Below are 17,887 nucleotides of genomic sequence, written 5' to 3'. Positions count from 1 at the left end.
TCATTGAATTCCAATGGAAATACAAAAGTCAAGACAACTAATGATTGGTCTGGGGGACCTTGACATCTTTGGGGTCTGACCAAGCTCTAAGGGCTCCACAGTACCTGCTTTAGTCTCCTTCATAGCTGTTGAAACAAATTGTTCTCATCTACCCATTCCACCTAAAGAAGTCTTCACAGATTTGGAGTATTTCCTTAACTTGTTGATGTTTTGAGGCTTGTTATTATTCTCAAACTGAGTTGGTCCATCTACTGGGCAGTTTTACTAGAATATGGTCACTGGGATATGGAATATGGCTTTTTGGAGCCACGGGTGAGAGTTGGGTGATAGATAGTAACAAAGATGGATGAACAGCCCTAAAAAAGGATGGGTTATGATTATAGAGTATCTATAGACCTAAAGAGCACTATGAACCTGGGGTGATTTTTCTGGGGATCCTATATAGTAGAAGCAAGAGCCCTAGGGCTATGTTAACTTTTTTTTGGCTGAGCCCCAAGAGGAACTGAACCTTCTTTTAGTGAACCTCACCACATAGCAATGAGACACCAAAATATTTTCTTCACAGAGACATCTATTTGCTAACAGGTCTCACATAATCTCACATAAACACTGGGATGTATTTAGTAGCTTCAAATTCAAGAATGGATTTGATATCTTGTAACAAAAAATTGGTAACATAAAAAAAAGTTAAAAATGGATACTACATGTCCTAGCAGATGACTTTTATCAACTATGATCATTTAAAATAAAACACATATACCAAAATGATGTCTGATCCAAAAGGCTTCACTTTAAAAATTTTAGTCACTTGATTACATGCAATCCTAGCTGATCTTTAATTAATCCAACATCTTTTTAAAGTCTAGATTTTTGTAGTCTACAAGTTTTGCTGGTGTCCAATAGGGCTGTTGTGTCTCTCGGGAATACAAGCCCACAGGCTATACCACAACCTCCTTTGTGCAGCCATGTGGGAATTGCCCAACCTTTTCACAATCACAGCTAAAGAGGCAACAAAGAGGTATGTATTCATTCAGTGTACATTCTTCCTATTAATACTTAGCCCAAGATTGGTAAAGTTATCAGGCTAGTTCATATCCAATGCATTGTGCTTTTGCCTTAGTAAAATAAGCATTCAGTCAGAGCTCTCATGCTTTAAGACTAGACACCAGTTTATAGGGCAAAAGGCAACAGAACCATTTAACTTTGAGTTAAGTGCTTTCCCATTAATTGGGCCACACATTGTTACATGGACAATTGCAGCCAGTTTTGTCCTGAGAAGATTTGTACAGGTTTTGTGTGCCTTTTGTCAGTTTCGACATACAGCTTAGCATTGATTTAGAAGACTGCAGAGTTCGACAGGACTTTTCTTAATTGCTTTTCATGCATACTTGGGAGAAACAGCAGGCAGCCTTTTACAAAGTTTCTGTAGCTAGCCATGGTAGCTTAAAGTGCTTGCTTTTCTTTGTTTGTTGTTGACAATTCAATTAGCATGCAAAAGCAGCTGGAGAGATTTAGAAGCAAGGGTCAACTGGATTGCAGATAAAACTATCTTTATTAACTGAGGAGTAGAAACTGGAAAATTAACAAGGATGCATTTCTCTTCAATGTTTATTCAACTGCATTACTGAAGGTTAAAAAAAAAATTGTGTGAATTTCTGTCAAACTGGAGTTAACACGAAAATTCATAAATCCAGCTATGTTTTTAACCAACTGTTGGTATGTGTCCATTTTCTGTTCTTTGTTGAGTTTCATCTTAGGTCACATTTAGACAGTGAAAAGGAAATTTTGTGGTCTTTTTAAGATTTGAAACATTAAAAAGTGATTTCCATTTTATCAAAAGAATGGAATTTAAAATTTATTAAACAAATCTTCCTTGAGCATTTTAACCCAAATGACAGATTTCTCTTCCTCCTCAAATGTTCCCAGACACTGGATTTAGATCTATCTTTTCTATTCAAGACTTCTGCCTTTTATTGTAGTTATTTGTTTACTATATCATTCCCTTGTTATTAGATTATACACTCCTTGAGGGCAAGAATTTTTATTTATTTCTTCGCAGGTTCTCCTCCCCTATCAAGTACTGCAATTTTGAACATAGGTAGCACTTAATAAATGATTGATGAATTGAAAAACAAAATATTATAATTATTATTTTGAAAGGCTATAAAATACTTTAGGTACTCTGGGAATTGAAAAGAAAAAAAAAAAAGAAACAGAACCTAGAAAGTAATCTTATAACATTTACTATAGTATCAGTAATTGTGACAAATAAACAAGTAAATAAATTGATCCCTTTTTTCCAAGTTCCTCCATTGGCTATTACAATACAGTAATAATTGCAAAGCAGCATGTAAATAAATTGATAGTAACTCAGAATAAATTTTTATACCCAGCTGCTGAATGAGCTTGGAGAAAAAGAGGGATCAAAGTCAGGTGAGATCAGAGAGGGTTTCTTGGAATATATTATAGCTCCAGGGGTTTGACAGGAAGTTAATTGGGGTAGGGCTTAGTACAGAAATATCCCAGGGAGCGCTTAGAATCTATTGAGAAGCTGTCTGTTGAGGCAGTGAGTTTAGAGACAAATCCTTGGTTCTAAACTTCAATCCAGGTGGCCTCGACTTTATCTGGTGTAATTGGTACAATTTATCCTTGTTCTCCATCCACCAATTTCATAAAATAAACCAGATGGCCCTATTTTCTTTCACTTGGGATGAAAAAGCAAACACACTTAGATCCATCTATGCTTTTCATGAAATATCTGACCATCTTCCTTCAAAATTTAGTCATGAAATCAAAGAATCAAAAGAGACCTTAGATATTCAATCATTATCAATCATTGATTCATCTAGCCCTAATTTTTTCCTGCAAAAGTGAAGTAGAAAATATATCTGGAAAGTTTTCTTATATTAATCTCTCTATATAATATTCCTGCTTCAGAGCAGCTTTGATGTCAAAAGCCTTTGCCAGAATTAATACAGCCTCTGATGTCTCTCTAGTAGGACAGAGCTTTCACTGTCACTTCCAGCTAAGAAATTATCTGATAAAGGGCTCTTTTAGTGTTTAGAGGCTTCACTTATTTTTTAGAGCAATGATTCTGCATAAGAATGTAATCCCTTTCTATCCTTTTTCACAAAGTTGAAACTAAATTTAGGCAACACAGGCATATTTAAAGTTGCAAAAGGAAGATTATAATCATATCATGTTGCATATCCATTCATGTGACCATCCTTTTACAAGTCAACTTTTTTTGTTAAATCATTCTATGAATACCCTTATCATATCTTTGCTGAATACTTGTTTTTCTGCTTTGCTGGTTATATGTACTCATTGACTAGTACTCCTTTTGAAATTTGCAGCATGATATACAATTTTTGAAAGAACTGAACATTTTAAAAATTAAGTAAATTAATTAACTAGATTCTTAAATAAATATAGAGGATATTCTTCACATGGAACACTTGTGTTTATTGATACAACTAGGAAAAAAGAGAAATAAATAGGGGCTTCTTTATTTTAACAATTCAATATCATCAGGAAAACAGTTATCTCCAACTATGATCTCATCTGAACCACTTGGAAAAGATCATAAATTTATATGGCTTTAAGTAAGTCATTATTTTCTTTGGATCTCACTTTCCTCATCTGTGAAATGAAGGAATAGACTGGATGATTTTTCAGGTCTCTTGACTTCTAATATTCTATTATTCTATAAGTCAATAAAAGAGATGAGATCCTTGACAATCAACTCACTTTTGCAAAAAGAAGAGAAGAAGAAGAAGAAGAAGAAGAAGAAGAAGAAGAAGAAGAAGAAGAAGAAGAAGAAGAGGAAGAGGAAGAAGAAGAAGAAGAAGAGGAAGAAGAAAAAGAAGAAGAAGAAGAAGAGGAAGAAGGAAGAAGAAAGAAGAAGAAAAAAAGAAGAAGAAGAAGAAGAGGAAGAAGGAAGAAGAAGAAGAAGAAGAAGAAGGAAGAAGAAGAAGAAGAAGGAAGAAGAAGAAGGAAGAAGAAGAAGAAGAAGAAGAAGAAGAAGGAAGAAGAAGAAGAAGAAGAAGGAAGAAGAAGGAAGAAGAAGAAGAAGAAGAAGGAAGAAGAAGAAGGAAGAAAAAGTGAATTGGCCAAAAGAAAAAGTGAATATTGCCAAAGGGCAATAGTATGATGAATGATGGTGTTTTAAACAGGCCTCAACATTATAAACAACAATGATATGAAAATAGGAATAAAAGACATCATGAATGAGAACATATATGATCTTAAAAGGAAGAATAGACATTTCAATTTAAATTTCTAAAAGAATAATTTGTAAGAGATCAATAAAGCTAGGATCGCAATGGTAACCATAAAACATTAGCAGAATTAGCAAAATATTTCTAATACATCAGATAGATTTTCTAGAGAAGATTTATAGAAAAAAATTAATCAAGAATCAAAGATTATGACAAAGTGTATTGATAATATTACCTGAAATACTGATAACATCACAGATACAAATAAAAATGTGTAAAAATAGATTGACATGACAAAGAAATATACAAAAGAGTACCTTGTAACATCAAGAATAGTACCAAAAAGGCTAGTTCAGAATGATTGGAGGCTTAAAAAATTAAGTTTTTTTTTTTTTAAATCAATCTTTTAAAGGAATGTTCAGAGAAAGAAGTGAAGGGAAAAAGAGACCAACTACTTTTGATAGATGACATAATGTTAACAAATATAACAGAAAGAAAAAATTATTAAACTTCCATTTTGTTCCCAGAATGATCTTTAATCTATATAAACTACAGACCTACCCAAAAGAAATATGGTTTATTTGGGGACACAAAAGTACATTTCCAATGGAAATCTCATAAAACTTCTTCCATCTCTCATAGTATGTGACTATATGAAAAAATATCATTGAGACAATTAAATCTAAGACAAATGAAGAGATATAAAGAATGCATCTTCTTGCTTTAATGGGATTCTGGTGTCTGGAAACAGAGAAATTATTTCTGACAATATTGAAAGAACTTGTAGGTATAATTTTGTAACTACTTTTGGTATTATTTAGGCATCCTGGGCAAAAGGAGAGGTATAAGCTATCTTAATTTCCCAAAATTGGAAGAAAAAAAAAGATGATTGCAAAGTACATGCTGATGAATATCACAACAATTCCTGGCAGAATTCTAACTAATAAATAATCCAATAGTTTGTGAGAGTTTAGAAAAGAAAGCAGTGATTACTAGTAATCAACATTGGTTCACTGATATGCAATTATAAGAAACTAAATTTATTTTCTTTTTCAATAGAATTACTAGGTGAAGGATATGTGGAAGAAATAGATGAATTTCAGCAAAACACATAGGAGAATCCTTGATGATTTCTTTGTGGACAAAATGGAGAATTGTAGAAAGGATTGTAACTAGGTAAATCTATAACTGAATGAATTGCTAAACCTCAAAAGCTCATATTAATCAATGTCAAGCTGGAGGAAGATTTCTAGTTAAGTACCTTAAAGGACAATTTCAATATGTTCATGAAATACAGGGCAGGAATATAAAAGAAATTAAAAAATACCTTGGTGGGATAGAATCTAGGGTCCAAACTAAAAAAGAATAAGTATAATATAGTCTACATGTTGTTTAGTTTTGATAATTTTTTTCTTCTTTAAAAACATTTGTAACAAGGCATATTTTTTTTAAATTCACAGAACAGAGCAGAACAGAACAGAACAGAACAGAAAGACCAGAAGAAATCCCAGACAAGCAGAACAACTTTAAAAGAAATACACTGAATATGTTCTATACCTTAAAAAAGAAAAACAAGCTTTATGATGTAAAGAGTCACAGTTTCATGTACAATACTTTTTCTGTTCTGTATATTTCTAAGTTTTTACTTTTCTATTGAGGATTGTTAAATTATCCCATCTTTAATGGGATAAAAATATCCTTTGTAAAGTTTGTGAGCTATAAATAGGACTAGAGTTGGAAAAAATGGATTATATTTGGAAGATATATTTAAAAGTTAATGTGATAAAAGTGTATTTTCATGATGAAAAATTAAGGAATATATGAAGATTTTATGAACTCCTTGCTAAATTACGTAAAAAGAGTGATCACAGCAAAAACACGTTAAATATTAAAATTAATATGTAAATAATAATCTTTGTTACAACAGATTGTTTGTAATATAAGCAAGAAAGTATATATTATAAAAATTAATATTATATGAAAACAAAAGACAAAAAAAAGATCAAAAATTTAAAAGAACAATTATGTAAAATTGATTTACACTAATAGAAGTATAATATCCAGAAAAAAGGAATTAATAATCTCATTGCATTATGCACTAACTATAAAAGTCTTATAGTCACCTGTTTTAGGAAGTACATTGATAAATTCAGAGGAGTGAGATCATTATGGTTTGAGACCTGGCAACCATATAAGAAAAATAGTCCAATAGTCCAAAACAAGGCATGGTGATGAAAGAATATTTAATACTTAAAGAAGAATCATAAGGGATATGTAAAATTAGAAGGAGTAGGTGGGTATTGGACCAATGGAACCAAGTTATAAAGTGGCAGATTTTGATTCAAAACATAGGAAGAACTGTCTAAAATGCCTAAAATGAAATAAAATTTATTATGAAATAGAGTTTCCTATCACTGGGAGTGTTCAAACAGAAGTGAGATGGCTACATTTATAGCTGGGGTTCCAGAATAGCCATCTCTAAGAGATCAGATTATATAACCCCTTTCCAATTCTCAATATTTATTAAATACTTGGTATATGCCAAGTATAATGTTAGGTACTAGAAATACAAAAACAAAGATATTACAATCTCTATCTCCCAAAGAACTTATCAGAAGAAATCAGGAAAGATCTTTGATTATAGGTAGCACATAGGCAAAGCTTTGGAGATAAATGGGGATTCTAAAAGGCAAGAGGTGACAAGGTAAAAGTGCATTCAAGAAAGGGGTGACTCAGTGAATAGAGTGTTGCACCTGGAGTCAGGACCCGAGTTTAAATCCAGTCTCAGACACTAGTTGTGTGACTCTGACCAAAGAGAAGTTATAATAGAGATGTAAGATAGATTGCTGTGAGGAACAGTAAGCAAGTCTGACTCAATCTCAGAGTGGGTACGTAGTCATTTAATATATAAGCCTTGTAAGCTCTGTTGAAGCCATTTGTAAAGAGCTTTAAAATGCAAAGACATAAATGTCTTTATAGAAGTAACAAGAAGTTACAAGAGTATTTTAAAGCAGAAGAATGAAATGATTTATTCTTGGCTTTGATTATAGCACTTTGGTAGCTGTATGAAGTTTTGATTGGAGTGGAGAGAAACATCAGACAGGAAACAGTTAGAAAACTATTCCAATAGAGCAAATGAGATGTGAAAAGGCACTGGACTAGGGTTGTGGCCCTGTAAATGAGGAGAAAGACATAGATATGGAAGAAGCAGCAGCAAGATTTGGCAGATGAGTAGAAATATGGGCTGAATCTACAGTTAACTTGGGTGACTGAATGACAACGATGGGGGGAAAAGAAAGAGTCATGAATATTTAGATTTCTATGGGGCATGCAATTAAAAATGTCTAATACGAAGGCATTCTGGAAAGAGAATGTGTCTTGATATGTATGCCTAATAATCATCTACATAAGATGATGTTAATTAAACATATGGGGACTGATGAAGTCACAAAGAGAGCATTTCTGTGTGTTATTCTTCGTCCTTTGCTTTCAAAGAGGATCAGTGTTTTCACAGGTTGATGTCTTAAATCACAGAAGTAGAGTTGTGAAAAGTCATCAGCCCCACTTTTCTACAGTCATCAAAGGCCAGTGGCAAGGCAAGTAAGAATGACTAATAATGGCCCAGTCTGCAATAGATGATCTTGGAGTCTTTTAAGTGTTCCACAGCAGCTGTTTCAACTGCCTTCATGACTGTTGGAACAAATTGTTCTCATCTGCCCATTCCACAGGAGAAAGTCTTCATACGCTTGGGGTAGATATCCCTTTAACTCACTGAGGTATTTGAAACCTGTTGGTTACCCTCTATCTGTTTTAGTCTATCTGCTGAGATGGTATATTGGTGTGTAATTATTGCACATGCTACAGCTTCCTGGAGCCTCGGGTAAGAGTTGAATGAATCAGGTGGAAACCTAAAAGGGATGAAAATTGCTCAGCAAGCCCTCATACCAGAGGTACTAGTCTTTCCTGAATACTCCTCATACCCCATTTATGTGTAGAGAGAAAATAGAAGTCCCAAGACAGAGATCTGAGTTTTACTCACAATTAGATTCTCAGATTGTATAATTCATTAATAAGAAAAAAATCTATAAATTGTACAGGGAGAATAGTGCAATTGAAAGAAAGAGGATTGGTTTTGGAGTCAGAAAAGCTGTGTTGAATTGTGCCTCTATCATTTTGTTCATTACCCATGTACCCATTTTACCTCTCTGGATCTCAGATTTAGCAAATTTTAAAAGTACTGGATGACCCTTTGGCTCTAATTCTATGATTGGTTAGAGGGCTCAGGGAGTGAAATGTTGTACCTAGAGTCAGAACCTGAGTTTAAATCTAGTCTCAGACCTTACTTGTGTTACTCTGGGAAAATCATTTAATCATTCTTTGCCTTAATCTACTAGAGAATGAAATGGTAAAGTATTCCAGAATATTTGTCAAGAAAACCCCATAGACAGTATTTGTGTCATATGGTCCAAGAGTCAGATAGGACTGAACAATAATAACTGTGATTGTTCCCAAAACCATGTCAGTCAGAACACTGACAATGAAGAACATCAGTCATCAAAAAGGAGATACATCTCCTTTCCTAATGGCTCACACAAACCATTGCTGACCAAATGAGCAGGAAAAAAAAATTATAGAAATTTATCATTGAGAAGCAAAGAATTCTTAAGATTTCTTTTCACAATCCCACCTTTAATCCCATGGACACAGTCTTTGCCATATTCAAAAGAAATCTCTATTGCTGTTACTTCTCTTATTGTGGAAGACTTTTGGCTTCCAGCTAATAATACAATTGGGACTTTTATGATCCTCAGATTTCCAAAAAGCTTAGCTCTAATACTGAGAAAATGGAAGAATGTTCTGAACTCATTTCTAAACAGCTTGCATGGTTTATATATTATCATTCTCTAAATCTAATCTTAATAAATTTATTCATTTGATATATATTTTATTTTTTCCTTTTTACTTTTCTAGATCAAAGTTTCTCAATATTGCACACAAAATTAATTTTCAAATAGTCTCAGTCTTTGGGGAAATCCTACACATCAAGAATGTGGGATGGCAGAAATAGGGCAATTAACACAAAAATCCTCTTGAATAAAGGCAGCAATTATTATCCAAATAGAGGTGAGTTGAAGAAGAGTAGAGGGAGGCAACAATAGTAATAAGGGAATCAATCTACACAGAATTCATATCTGAAAGAATTTTCTACCAAATACAATGAGTTGATTTGGGCAGTTTTCTTGCACAGCAATGGATGGAATGAATCTCTATTTGAAACTTGTTTTGCAACCTGATTTTCTCCCATGAACTAGCAGTTATTTCAAAATAGCTAAATATGTTATTAAGCATCTAAAGGTTTTGCTTGCAAATATCATAATCTTTGGTCTATTCTTCTCTGTCACTGACAACATAGAGTGGTCTAGAATATACTACTTACCTTAAAATAACCTGTTTGGCCCATATCTCTAAAGTTCCAGGAAGACTTCAGTGTGTAAGTATACACTCCACTGATCTCATTGTTGTTCATCTTTTGTTTTTAAAAGGAACCAATGACATCATAGGTGAGATCTTGCACAGAATTGGATTTGAGACAGAGCTGTGCAGTCATCAGCCTCACGCTCTCTTCCTGAGCCATGATGTAGATCATAAACTTTCTACCCTTTTCTAAGTATTCTTTATGAATTACTTTGATCTAAAAAAATGAATACCCAGGAACTAGCTTTTTAATAAGGAACTGCTTTACAACAGAAGAATTCTGGTAGATGTTTAATAACCAGTTCCCTGCGGGTGGGGAGAGATGCATATGTGACATACTTTAAAATTTAATCTTCATTATTAACATTTTCCCGTTATTTTCTTAAGCATAGATAGTCAACAAAATAATAAATTAAGTCCTGTTTTGTAGCATTTGCTAAGTTTTCAAGATGTAAATACTCACAATGAAAATTTAACAATTGGTTCTTGAGAATTGGCTAGAGTTAACCCAGAACAGTCCTGCAAAATGAGAAAAAAATTTCCATAATAACCATATCCAAAAGTTTTTCTCATCTTTGCAAATTAATCCATCATCTTTTTGTGAGGAGATGGGTAGGGTTTTTCATCATTATTTCTCTGGAATCATTATCATTATGTTGATCAGAGTTCTGAAGTCTTTCAGAAATGTTTATCTTTACAATAGTAATATCATATTATTAATTGTTCTCCCAGATCTTCTCACTTCTTTGTCAGCTCATAAGGGTCTTCCCAGCTTTCTTTGAAATCATTTCTTTGATTCTTAAAGTACGATAGTATTTCATTGCATTCATTTTACCTGTTCAGCCTTTTCCCAGTTAATGGGCTCCCCCTCAATTTCCAGTTCTTTGCCACTACAAAAGGAGATGCTTTAAATAATTTTATGAATGTAGGATCTTCCTTTCTTTTGTCGCCTTAGGATAAGCCTAGTAGTAGTATCCCTGACTCAAATTTTATGCTTGTTTAAAAACTTTTGGAGCATAATTTTATACTGATTTCCAGGTAGTTGGACTTCAATTCTAGTAGTAATTCATCAGTTTTCCTGTCTTCTTACATTTGTCCATACAACATTTGCTTTTTTGTGAGCTTTACCAATTTGATGAGTATGAGGTAGAACCTCACAGTTACTTTAACTTGCATTTTTCTAATAGTGATTTGGAGCATTTTTTTATATAGCTATAGATAGCTTGAATTTCTTCCCTTGAGAACTGCCTGTTCCTATATTTGACTATCAATTAGAGAATGACTCATTTCTATAATACCACATTTTATTGTACTTCACTTTATTGTGATTGACAAATATTGTATTTTTTTTTTTTTTTTTACAAACTGAATGTTTGTGGCAACCCTGCATCAAACGAATCCATTTTCCCAATGTGCTCACATCATGTCTCTGTGACAGTTTGGTAAGTCTCTCAATATTTCAAACTTTTTCATTATTAATTATTTTTGTCACAGTGATCTGTGATCAATAATCTTTGATGTTACCATTGTAATAGTTTTAGAGTGCCATAAGCCATGCTGCCATAAGCCATGCTCATATATGACTGGAAACTTATTTGATAAATGTGTATGTTCTGACTGTTTTATCAATCCAGTCATTTTCTTATCTTTCTCCCTCTCCTTGGGCCTCCCCATTCCCTGAGATTCAGCAATATTTAAATTAGACCAATTAAAAATCCTACAATGGCCTCTAAGTGTTCAAGTTTAAAAAAAAAAAGAGTCAAGCAGATTTTTGTCTTATTTTAAGAAATTGCCACAATTATTCCAGCCTTCAGTAACCATCAGCCTGCTCAGTTAGTAGTCATCAATATGAAGGTAATATCCTCTATCAGCAAAAAGATTATGACTCACTGAATGCTCATACAATGATTAACACTTTTAGTAATCAAGTGTTTTTTTAATTAAGGTATATACATTGGGTTTTTTTTTTTTAGACATGAACTATTGCAATACACTTACGAGACTATAGCATAGTATAAGTATAACTTTTCTTGCTTTGGGAAACCAAAAAAATTGTATGATTTTTTTTTACTGTGAACTTTCAATATCTCTAATATATGCTTATACAATGAGGTACTGAATTCCATGACTAATGAATCCCATGAAGCAGATGCATACATATGATCTCACACCATTCAAAGTTATAATTATATAAAATGATCACTGATTTCAGCTCAATGAATATATGTAGTATGAATTCATAAGGCATCACTTAACTGGATTCATTGTCTACTCTAATTGGGACCTAGTTGAATTGTTTAGAAATTAAATCTTTATCAGAGAAACTTGTTGCAAAGATTTGTTCTACTCTCCACTAGCTAACTACTAAATTTCTCATTTTAGCTGCATTGGACTTGTTTGTGCAAACCTTTTATATTTTATATAATTAGAATTGTATATTTTGTTTTCTAAGATCCTTGCTGTTCTTTGTTTGGTTAATAACTCTTCATCATCTATAGATCAAAAAGTAATTTCTTTCATGCTCCTATGAATTTTTTATGATGTGCCCTTTTATATGTAGATCATATTCCATTTTTTTCAGATTGCCATCCAATTTTCCTAGCAGTTATTATCAAACACTTGCTAGGATATTTGAGTATATAAAACACCAAGGTATTAGTTTCATTTGTGTCCATATGAAATAAGGATATTATAAAGTGATAATGTGAATAATGTTCCATTAATGGACATCTCTTTTTAAACTACCACCATTTTTTGGATGATTTCTGTTGAGAGCATGGTTTGATATCTGGTATGGTTGACCCTCATTTGTCACACTTTTCATTATTTGATTAATGTTGATCTTTTATTCCAGATGAATTTTTTTCTAGTTCTGTCAACTGATTCTTGTAGTTTGTCTTTTGCCCTGAATAATTAGATTTATTTGGATAATATATTCATATTTCTTCTATTGGCTTGGACTATCTATGAGAAATTGATATTTTTCTAAGTTTCTATGACCATAACAATTTTTTGTACTTGTCTTCATATATATATTTCCATTCTGCCATTTAAAAAAAAATAGAATTTCTCTATTTCTTCCTGCTTGATTTTATTGGCAATATTGATTGGTTGGTTGATCATTGTCCTTTGTTTTTAAGAGAATCAAAATGATATCACTACATTGGGATCAAGGTACAATGTGTCCAACTGTGACTGATCAGACCAATATGTGCTCAGAAAGCTTGGTTAGACATAAGTTGGACACAAATAGTCTTTATGAGCATTTAGAATGTAATGTTTCAAAATTTGTGCAACTCACATTTCTTTTGAGATATTGCAGTTTTGCTTTGCTTATAGAGCAGAGCACCTTCTTTGATGTGGGCATGACATACTGAGTGGTCCTATACCATGTCTCATAATCAATTCCAAAGTTCTTTAAACACTTTCACTGTTCTTGTATTGCTTCTTCTGACCTCCATCTCAGCACTTGCTTTGTGTGAGTTCTCTGTAAAATAATCTTTTAGGTAAAAGTACGTTTGGTACTAGAACAAAGTGGCCAGCCCATCAGAGTTGTGCTCTCTGAAATAAAGCTTAAAAGTCTGACAGTTCATGTCTCAAGAAAGGAGCTCAGTGTTTGGTATTTTACCTTGTCTGGTGATTTTTAGAATCTTTCTAAGAAAATTTAAATGGATGATTCAGTTTACTGATATGATGCTGGTAGACTATCCAGTTTCACAGGCCTACAGCAAAAGAGTCAGCATAATGGTTGTGCGGATATTCAGTTTGTTGGCAGTCTAGTCCCTTTTCTCTCCCACACTTTCCCTTTGGCCTCCAAAACTGAGCTAGTTTTGGAAAGGTATAAGATCAACCTTATAATCTATTTATACATCCCTAGAAAGTATACTGTCAAGGATAATTGAATTTATCCACAGTATTTGAAATTTCTTTATTTGCTGTAAATGATGGTTCTATATATGGATAGTATGATGCTGACTGGTGAAGAAAATCTGTTTTCTTGGTATTCGGGCAAAAGACTAGACCCATACTCTATTACATCTCAGCCTCAGAGGTTGCATTGAGTGCATAATGATTCCTTACCCAAAAAGTCACGCATCAATTCTACCTCTAAGTTAGTCTTGGCTTGTACCCTTTTCAACTTAAACAACTTAAAATCATTGTGGTATTGCCCTTAAGAAGGCATCTGTCAACATTATAGAAAATAACATGCTAAAAAAAAACATGAGAGCATGCATGCAGTCCTACTTTACTCCACTGGTAACTGAGAAATCACAAGGGCAATGTCCATTATCTAGAATCCGGGCAAGCATGCTGTGATGAAACTGATATACAATAGTGATGAATTTCTCTGGGTAACTAAATTTTGTCATTTATCTTGCACAAGCTTTTAAAACTGACAGTAGCAAAGGCCTTTGTTAGATTGATGAATCTTGTATACAGACATACATTCTATTACTGGCATTTTTCCTGGAGTTGTCAAGCAGCAAACAGTATCTCAGCAATTCCTCAGCTATTTCTTAAGCCACCTTGTCTTCTGAGTAGATGGTCATCTTTCAAGTGAAGGATCAGGATCTGGCAAGAATCTGCTGGTAATGACCAAGACAGAGAATCTGCCTGACCACTACCCCCTTCCAATTACCATGATTATTACAGGACATCCTGTTTCCATTTTCTTTATAGAGATGGACAATGGAGGCCTCCTTAAACTCCCGGGAGATAAAATCCTCTTGCCATATATCCTGGAAAATTTTATGTGAATAATGGACCTCATTACTTAAAAATCTCTGCTGGAATAGAATCAGCCATAGAAACTTTACCATATGAGAGAATCATGTGACAGTCAAAACTTCTTCCCTTGAAAATTTAGCTAAAAAGAGACTGACTCCACAATCAACAATAAATCAACAAATCAAACCCTGATGTATAATATTTGGTGATTTCAGAGGCATAAGAGCACACACTGAAATTCTAACAATTGACTCTCCTGAGCCAGTTTATTCTAACTCCAATGCTTTCCTGTCTACTACTTCATTGGTTACTAATTGTTTCACTTAATTTTAATGGTATCTCTGGATTTCTCCAAGTATAACATTATAAATATCTTCTGTAAAAAGTAATAACAATGCCTTGGCAGCATTCAAAATGATAATAAATAATAGCTAACACTTATATAGTGCTAACTATGTGCCAAGAACTATGTTAAGTACTTTATAATTATTATATCATTTGATTTTGATTACAATTCTAGGAGGTGAATGCTATTATCATGCCAGTTTTATACATGAGAAAACCGAACCAAAGAAGGATTAAGTGACTTGCCTAGGGTCATAAAGCTAGAAGTTGTCTGAGACCTGATTTGAATTCAGGTCTGGTACTCTCTCCACTCTGCTACTTAACTGTTTCCAAAAATTCTTATTTGTTGTCATTATTGTATCCATTATCTTTAGTGAATTTCCTATTATTTCTGTGACTGGGTTTTTGAACCACAGATTTTTATGATCGATTGTGTAGTCTCTAGTTGATTTTTAATAATTTCCTCAATGCTTCTTTTTCTAATGTATTTTCTAATGTATTTTTCCTGAATTGTGATTAATAAAGGATAGGTTTAATATTGCTCCTTTTCAATATTCCTTTGCTTTGTTTTAAGCTCTAAATTATGGTAAATTTTGTGATGATATTATGTACTGATGATATATGTGACATACTTATAGGGATAGTATATATATATATCATATATGTACATTATACATATATGTATACACTATTAAATGCTTATATTATCTATGTACATGTGTACATATGTCAAAGATAGATGATTCTAAATAAAAATCAATCGAGTCAAATCTGTAATAGACACTTATTAGCTATATGATTCCGGTAAGTCTCTTAACTGCTCTGCTTGGGCTTCACTTTTCTCATTTGTAAAATGAAGGGACTGAATAAACTTTAAGTTTCTTTTAACTCTAGATCTATGATTCTATGAAAAAAAATGTTTGACGATATAAATGGAACTGAACTGGACACTTCTTTTCATGTTAATTTAAAATCATTAATGACTTTACCCATTCAAAACAATTCAAATTTCCTTTGCTCTCCTGTCATCTAACCACCAGCTTCTTTTTTTAAAGATTTTATTTTCAAAACATATGCATAAATAATTTCAGCATTCACTCTTGCAAAACCTTGTGTTCCAGAATTTTTATCCCTTCCTTCCCCCTACTCCCTGCCCAAATGTCAAGTAATACAATATATGTTAAGCTTATACAATTCTTCTATACATATTTCTACAATCTATCATTCAGCACAAGAAAAATCAGATCAAAAAAAGAAAAAAATGAGAAAGAAAGCAAAATGCAAGCAAACAACAACAAAAATGGTGAAAATATTATGTTGTAGTCCACACTCGTCTCCACCTCCTCTTTCTGGATACAGATGGCTCTCTCTATCACAAAACCACTGGAATTGGCCTAAATAAGCTCACTGTTGAAAAGAGCCATGTCCATCAGAATTGATCATTGTATAATCTTGTTATTTCTGTATACAATGTTCCCTTGGTTCTACTAATTTCATTTAGCCTCAGTTCATGTAAGTTTCTCCAGGCCTTTCTGAAATCATCCTGCTGATCATTTCTCATAGAACAATAATATTCCATAACATTCATATACTATAACTTGTTCAACCATTCTCCAAATGAAGGACATTCATTCAGTTTCTAGTTCCTTGCACTAAAAAAAAGGGCTGCTATAACCATCAACTTCTTAAACTGTGGTTCATGTCTCCATATGGGGTTTCATAAATGAATGTGGGGGTTGCAAAATTATGATTTATTATCATTAAATGTTTGATTTGTATATCTTTTTATAACTTGACCTCTGTATACCGGGGATCACATAAAAAGTTCTGAGTTGAAAAGGGGTCACAAGTAGAAAAAGTTTAAGCTCTGATCTAGCCTACTTTTCCATTTCCCTCCTATACGATTAGCATGAGATACTTGTCAAATGCTTTGCTAAAATCTAGGTGAACTAGATTGGGAAAATGTTTTTCTGCTATAATCCCACAGTATATTTATCATTGAAAAAGGTTTAAAATTTATATCTATCTGGACTTTCAGCAACCTACGATAGCATTCATCTGGGCTAGGAGTCTTGGACTCATTAATGATAGTTTTTCTGTCATTAAAAAGATCCCTTACTTATTCTGAAAATGGTCAAGTCAATAAACATTTATTAGAGGTCCAGTAGTTCTAGGAATTGTGATAAGCACCAGTTTTCCTCCTTCTTTTTAAGGAAGAGTCAAAAGAAAGACAAAAGATAGTTCCTGCTCTCAAGAAATATGCAAGCAAATGGAGGAGACAACATGCAAACAACTATGTGTAAATAAGATGTGTGTGTTTGTATGTGTGTGAAAAACTATAAAATGCATACAATTTAAACTGGAGATAATCTCAGAGAGAAGGAATTAAATTTAATGAAGATCCAAAAAAAGGATCATAGAAAGTATGACTTTTAACTGAGATTTTGGAAAGCAAGGAAGCCAGGATGCTCCTTGTTGGGCATTTATATTGTTTCCTTTCCAGTCCAAAGATTATTTTCCTTGGAAAATTAAATAGAAGCAAAATAAGATTTGAGCAGCTTTGCCTCGCAGAGGGGCCAAGCCATAATGAATGGTGGAAGGAGGCCAGAATGCCAAGGGAGGAGAGGTAATAGTGCAGGAGTAATGCAGAACCTATACAGCTGGAATTTTGTGCCCCAAATTATTAGTGTCTCCTTCTAGCATTATAATTTTTTTTTATTATCTATCTGGGCTGCTTTAATACCATTCTCTCTAAAATGTTTTGGGAAGATCACTGATAATAGTAATAGTCTGCCGACCTCCTCATAGTGTCACTTTAAATTTCAGCACCTGGGACAAAGATCTGATTATCAAACTCTAGTTCTAGTTAGGGACAAAAAAACAGGAAAAGATCCAGCCACAGGATTATTCAAGGGGCAAGAGAATTAAAATGAGATACTTTTACAGGTATATTAGCAAAATGGATATTGAGGGCAAAAGTTAAAAAAGTATAGAATATTGGACCGGAAAAGGACCTCAGTGGTCCTATAGTTCAACACTGACTGAAAGAAAGAAAGAAAGAAAGAAAGAAAAGTATTTCCATGTTAAAACATCTTGGTCATCCAGTCTTGCCTTGAAGA

Source organism: Antechinus flavipes, chromosome 3 (genome assembly GCF_016432865.1).
Source record: "Antechinus flavipes isolate AdamAnt ecotype Samford, QLD, Australia chromosome 3, AdamAnt_v2, whole genome shotgun sequence".
In the NCBI taxonomy this organism is placed as follows: domain Eukaryota; kingdom Metazoa; phylum Chordata; class Mammalia; order Dasyuromorphia; family Dasyuridae; genus Antechinus; species Antechinus flavipes.
Note: the sequence above shows the minus strand (reverse complement) of the source record.